This window comes from Narcine bancroftii, chromosome 2 (genome assembly GCF_036971445.1).
Source record: "Narcine bancroftii isolate sNarBan1 chromosome 2, sNarBan1.hap1, whole genome shotgun sequence".
NCBI lineage: Eukaryota > Metazoa > Chordata > Chondrichthyes > Torpediniformes > Narcinidae > Narcine > Narcine bancroftii.
This window is the reverse complement of record NC_091470.1, coordinates 99,376,544-99,383,054: the sequence shown is the minus strand read 5'-3', so window position 1 is coordinate 99,383,054 and position 6,511 is coordinate 99,376,544. Positions and strand designations below refer to the sequence as shown.

At 43.7% G+C, this 6,511-nt stretch overlaps 1 non-coding gene across 1 annotated transcript; it reads right to left on the bottom strand.

Moving 5' to 3' along the window:
* Positions 1 to 414: 414 nt before the first annotated feature.
* On the bottom strand, positions 415 to 549 carry LOC138756005 (small nucleolar RNA SNORA77). Its single transcript, XR_011352684.1, has one exon. It is a non-coding gene; the product is annotated as a small nucleolar RNA SNORA77 (small nucleolar RNA).
* Between the last annotated feature and the right edge of the window lie 5,962 nt (positions 550 to 6,511).

The window sequence follows — 6,511 nt, the reverse complement described above, 5'->3', positions numbered from 1 at the left end:
CATGTCTTCGTGGGTTTCATTGAGGTATTAAAAACTTATGGGAGTTTTTGGGCAACATGGGCTAGAAGGGCCTGTTTCTTTGTTGAATGTCTAAATCTAAATTTCTCATTCACACAAGTAAAATGCATACATGCTTGAAATTCCTAACTTGCTGCAGCCAAAAAGGTACTTGATTTAAAATAACCCAACTCCAATAATATACAAAAGCATCAACATTTATCAGCTTTTGACTTTTAATGCCCTTTGCAGCTTCATAGAACTGCACCTGAAAACTAAACAATGTTTACCCTTCCACTCCAGGGGACGGAGATATCAAGCCAAATTTTTTTTTGTTGCAGAAAATGCAAAATATTTTGACTTAACTGAACTCTTAGTTTTTAATGTAAACAGGAAGCAGCAATTCATCACTTGACAACTATTGTCTTCTCAAATACAGACAGCATTTTCACTGCATGAATAGACAGCAAAAATTGTTGCTGAGAAAATTAATTTAGCAGACTGAAAAAGTGGCAGGTTGGAAAATTAGAACCTGACACAGAGTGAGTCTGCAAGTCAGGAGATATAGAATTAATCAGATACAAGACAAAATAGCTTGAGTCGAGCTTTGTAGTTTCACAAATAATGCTCTTAATAAATGCATTCCTGTTGAAGGGAACAGAAAGAGTAGCACTGAATACGCTCCAAAACCAATAGTTTATTTGCACTTTTCTAAATGTTTTGTCCCCAGATGGCATTAACACTTACTGAAATGCCTTCCAGTGTTGGAACCAAGTCAATTAGTGACAGGAATCAGTGAAGGACATCACAGCTGAGCCCAATTCAAGTGCCCCTTGGGCATGCAGATAATCACCTAAAGAAAAAAGTGAGATAAAAGTAAATAGCACAGTTATTGCTCAGCTCTCACGATTCACCCCCCCCCCCCACAAACCACGCTTGAATTATATTGAATTGTCATTTTGTTCTCTGCACAAAAGAAGCGAAGAAACGTAGTTTGCCAGCAAAATGAGTTCATCTCCCAATAAATATTCATCTTCATTACAAGACTACTCGTTAGTGATTGGGGTGAACAATTAGGAGTTGATTAGGAGTGACCTACCTAGCCCATGATTCACGACAAGTCCCAGGCAATTGCTCTCAAGTGATCTGCTCTCTGACACTGAGAGGAATAACAAGCATGGAAGTGGGGCACTGGAATTCCAAACCACTTCAAAATACTCATGACAATGGTGTCAATCCAAAATATTTATCTCAAAGATTTTCAACCGTTTTCTTTCCACTTTAACTAATCCCTATGCCATAAGTGCTCTGTGATTAGTAAGGGATTGCTTAAGGTGGGATGTGGGTGGAAAGAAAAAGTTTGAAAACCACTGTTTTAATCGTCCCTAATTGACTCATTATGTGCACGGTTTCAGAACTCCAAAGGAAATGGGCCAATGACCCAATTTTTCTCAAGCAAAATATTTCAGAAACAATCGAGTCCAGAGCAGTGATTCTCAACCTTCCCACTCACATCCCACCGTAAGCAATCCCTTATTAATCACAGAGCACTGATGGCATAGGGTATGTGAGTGGAAAGAAAAAGGTTGAGAATCACTGATTTATCTTCTAATCATCTTCTCCTGGGAAGTTTCTTTCTCTCTCCCCCCCCCCCCCCACCCGTCTTGGGTAAACTTATACCTCTCATTTTGTTTGCTTTAGATTGGTCACAGTGTTTGAGCTACCGAAAAAAAATAGACACATACACCAAGAGCAGTTCAGATCATACAAATGTTTATTACAAATTCAAAAGCTGATTTCACACTACAATATGCAAGCCCTTCCCAACTATACTTATCAACACTTGGACTGGTCCAAACTGCCGAAGCGAGGCAATGACTGCACACTTGTAGTAGGTTGTCAGGGCGCCGGTAGCAGCTTCTCCACCTCCCCTGACCGGGACGTTGGCTGGACTCCAGAAGTTGTTCTTCTTCTTCTTGCTGAGAGATATTGCCACCTCTCGGAGAGTCTCTCTCTTCAGCAGCGGGACCATGGCTTATATTACCCAAAAACTGCTTACCCAAGCACCTATTCCCAACACAGCAAGAAAGATAAGTGATCAAGCTAGCATGCAGGCTTCTAACGAATAACATAATTTTCAGCTTATCACTTTGAATACAATGGTTTATTTTGCATCAAGGCTAGGCCTCTGACAGTCTGTGATCAAAACAAGCAGGAAGATTAAATGTTCTTGGTACACAGATGTCCTTTCTTCAGATAACAGCATCTCTGGCCCCTCGGTGGAATTTAGCTTATGTCTGCTGATTCTAAAACACAAGCAGGTTCTCAGCCTTGCAGAACCCAGAGATGCAAGTTTAAAAAAACAGGTTAGAATCTTCCATTACACCCCCCCCCCCCCCCACCACCGATACCACTAAACATCTTGCCAAGGACAACTTCAATAAATACAAGCTGTTCCCTCTCCCTCATAAACTGAGACCCATTGAGAATCGGCAGCGAAGTCTGAAAATCCAGACTGCTCAGGGTTTGGGTTGGTCTGGATTTTCAGTATTTTTAAAATTCATATTTAAGAAGGAATAAAGAGATGAATAAATAAATTTTGATTGTTTATTAGCAAATACAGCACGCTTCAGTTATCAAACGCGCAGTTTAATAAGAATAAAGTCAACACATGACAAAAAGTGTGGTTGCTTGTTCCCACTGTGCATCTGTGGCACTTAAGCACACAGAAGCCCATTAAATTTAAAAAATAGTTTGAGAGTTTTCAGAAAGTCCAGATTCTCAGGTGATCCAGATTTCTGGACTTCTACTGTACGGTTCTAACTGATGCCACATTCATCAATGATCAGGATGGATATGGTGGTTATTTTGTGTCAGCCAAAAGTGTCCTACGATAGAAACCCGGAAAACGCAAAAGTCTGCAGATTGCAATAAAAACACAAAAATTCTGGAGGAACTCAGCAGGTCTCGCAGCATCTATGGGAGCTAAAGAATCATTACTGATGTTTCGGGCCTGAGCCCTTCTTCAAGGTAGAAACCCTACCAGCATCCTCTTGGAGATTAACTAATGGCACAAACTGTTGATCTAACCTCGAACCATTTTCTCCGTTTCCTTCAGTGTAAAGTTAACATTGTCCTTACTCAAAGAGTAAGATAGTTCTGTAATTATTACAGAGAACCTGGGCATTGCAACAATTGGTAATAAGAAGTGCCCAGTCCACAGTGCTCTGAAGCATTCCTGTATCAGGCATAAAAGGCATCGGACCATAGGAGAAGCATTAAGCCAGACTGAGTGTGCAAAGTAGAACTGCCATCCTTACTTAAATATTCAAGTTAGAAAAGAAAAAGTGTATATCATGGCTATTGTGATTTATGGTGTGAAAAATAAAAAATTTAAAAAAAAATAAAAAAATATTCAAGTTAAAATTCATTTATCATTGTTTGTACAAGCATAACCCAATTAAACAACTCTCGGTGCAACACATTTAATATTTGTATACAGTATATAAATACTATTGTTAAATAGTTAAGTCCCTGAGGGTTATTAGTATGAGCAGTTCATCAGTCAGCAGACTCACTTCACTGCTCATGGGAAGAAGTTGTTTCTCAGCCCGGTGGGTTTTGGCTCTGTTTAGAAACTCTGCACTTTGCCATTCTTCCCCTCCCCCCCCACCACCAAAGAGTCTTGAATAAGTGGGGATAGATTTAATAGAGACTAGAGGGGCACCTTTTCTCAGAGGCTGGTTATATGGAACCAGGTGCTAAAGCAGGAGCAAAAGTGTGTAGAAATACAATGTGCAACAGATAAAGCACATGGATAGGAAAGGTTGGTACCAACAAATTATTACCACTAAATTTAACTAATTGGTAACCCTAGCAGTTGTCCCTACAACCCGCTTTCTGGTTAAGTTACATGTATCACGTCTCTACACATCCTATTGTGTTCCATTTCTCCTGAGTATCCATGTGGTCCAATTTCACCTCTCTTCCTCATGTTTCATGCCCAATGTAATCAGCAATTGTGGATATTTGTTAATTCTCAACTTACAACTGTAACTGGGACCGAAGGATTGGTTGTATGTCTTGTGTCTTAACAATTTTTCAAAAAGAATAACACAAATGAAGCTTTAATGAAGAACCTCAGCATATGTACAGTATTTTTTAAAATTTCAATCGTATGTGCAGGTGCTAAGGTTGTAAGTTGAGCTCGACCTGTACAAATGAAACCTGTACAAAGACTTGATATTCACAAGCTTCAATGGGTAATAGCATGGCATCTACCACCCTCCCTCCTTTGGCATAAAAAAATGAAATAGTTTAGACAACATTTGCAAAATGAGGTCAACATTTAGGAGCAATGACCCTTCATTTTTTATTAGATATTTTCACCAAGTAATGCAATGGCTGAACTATAAACCACTCAGGGGCTGCTCACCCCAACACTCTCCACACCCCCCCACTTCCTTCCCTCCTCCCCCACTTCCCACCCTCCTCCCCCAATTCTCTCCCTTCTCCCCCCACTTCCCTCCCTTCTCTCCCTCCACTTCCCTCCCTTCTCCCCCTCCACTTCCCTCCCTTCTCCCCCTCCACTTCCCTCCCTTCTCCTCCTCCACTTCCCTCCCTTCTCCTCCGAACCACAGTAAATAACTCATGAGACAGGAGTTTGAGAATAACATAGTCTTCTATTAGCAAGAACATGGCAGTGTTAGCCATCTGCAAGGCTAGCCCCAATCTGAACTGAGAGCAGTAGACGTTATGAGCCCAGAGGACCCCAAAACCCAGCAGCAATAGATATTCACCAAGACAAATGGTTACTTAAACAAAAGTTGCTTTTAATGATCTTTAAACATGAGGCCAGCATTGTCAGTGTTGCATCTTCCTGTTCTTCATGTCACTCCTCTCCAGAGGGCGCTGTCCAACTAGATTAGCACAAAGCATTGTGAGCTAGCAGAAGATTTTGAGATAATCAGGCAGAAGGAATTGATGACTTTTCCCCACTCTTCTCCAGAGATAACAGCAGTTTTGGTGGTCCTTTTAGAGAGCCCTCTGCAGACCCATAGTGATCCCTCTTGCCACATTTAACCACACAGCTTCTCCACCAGCACATCAGGATCTCGGGTGCTTAGCTGGTCCACAGAAGAAGCATTTCAGCTGATTTTGTGGAACCAAGACAGGGTCGATGGCTGAGTCTAGATCTAGCCATTCAGGTGGTTTGGCTATAATTCAGCAGCTGGTTCAGACGAGTAGATATCTTCCCCCTCCCCTCCCCCCTTCTAAGTGCAAGGTTTAGAGACTTGGCAATTCTTATAGCTTGATTTAAATCCAGCTCACCTGTCTGTCTCACATAGTTTGATTATGAACAAATTCTGCAGACTCCACTCTCCTTAAGCACGGTCTCCCCAGGTCACTAAAGGTCACGATAAAGTCACTGATCAACTCCTCCGGCTGCCGCTTTCGTGTTGACATCAAGTGTCTGGTATGCACTTCATTCTACTGGCCCACATATTTTTCTCTCAGAGCAGCAATAGCAGCCGAATATGTCTCTTTCTCCCTTATCAGTACAAAGGCCTTGGTGCCCATCCGGGCCAGAAGTAGGAGTAGCTTCTGCTCATCGTCCACCATCCCAGCCACATTTAAAAATGCTTCCAGGCACCTCAGTAAATGCTCAAAGAGAGTCACAACCTCCAGGGTTCATGGGTCAAGCTCAAGCCAGTCAGGTTTCATAATTTGCTCCAATCTTACCAGAGGTCGAGGTGTGGGCTCAGGCATCGGTTCCGGTGGTGTGGGAGGATGCACTGGCTGTGGGGATTGAACATGCGCTGGAGCAGCAGCCCCCAGAGGAGGGAACGGAGGCTGTTGAGCCTCGGTCAGTGAGCCCGTGCTCCTCCGACTGCTCCATTGTTTTCATCCCCTGACTCCATTTGTAGATCGGGCACAGGTTTTGAAGACATCTCAAACGAACTTTGCTAATAAAAGTGAGTAAATAGCTCACGAGACAAGAGTTATGTGAATAACATAGTCTTCTATTAGCAAGAACATGGCAGTGTTAGCCATCTGCAAGGCTAGCCCCAATCTGAGCTGAGAGCAGTAGACAGGAGCAATAAGGGAACTACTTCCTCCACGACAGCCTAAAGGTCCAGTTCTCCATACCAGCTAGCAGCGAGCAAATACATTCTACATACAAGCATGCAGTACCAAGGATTACCAAATCCACCCTCCTTCCCCTCTCCCCCCACCCCTCCCTTCCCCTCTCCCCCACCCCTCTCCCCTACCCCTCCCCTCTCCCCCACCCCTCCCCTCTCCCCCACCCCTCCCCTCTCCCCAACCCCTCCCCTCTCCCCCACCCCTCCCCTCCAGATTCCCTCTGCGCCCCCCCTCTCGATTCCCTCTGCGCCCTCCCCCCCGATTCCCTCTGCGCCCCCCCTCTCGATTCCCTCTGCGCCCTCCCCCCCGATTCCCTCTGCGCCCTCCCCCCCCGATTCCCTCTGCGCCCCCCGCGCGATTCATTTACTGA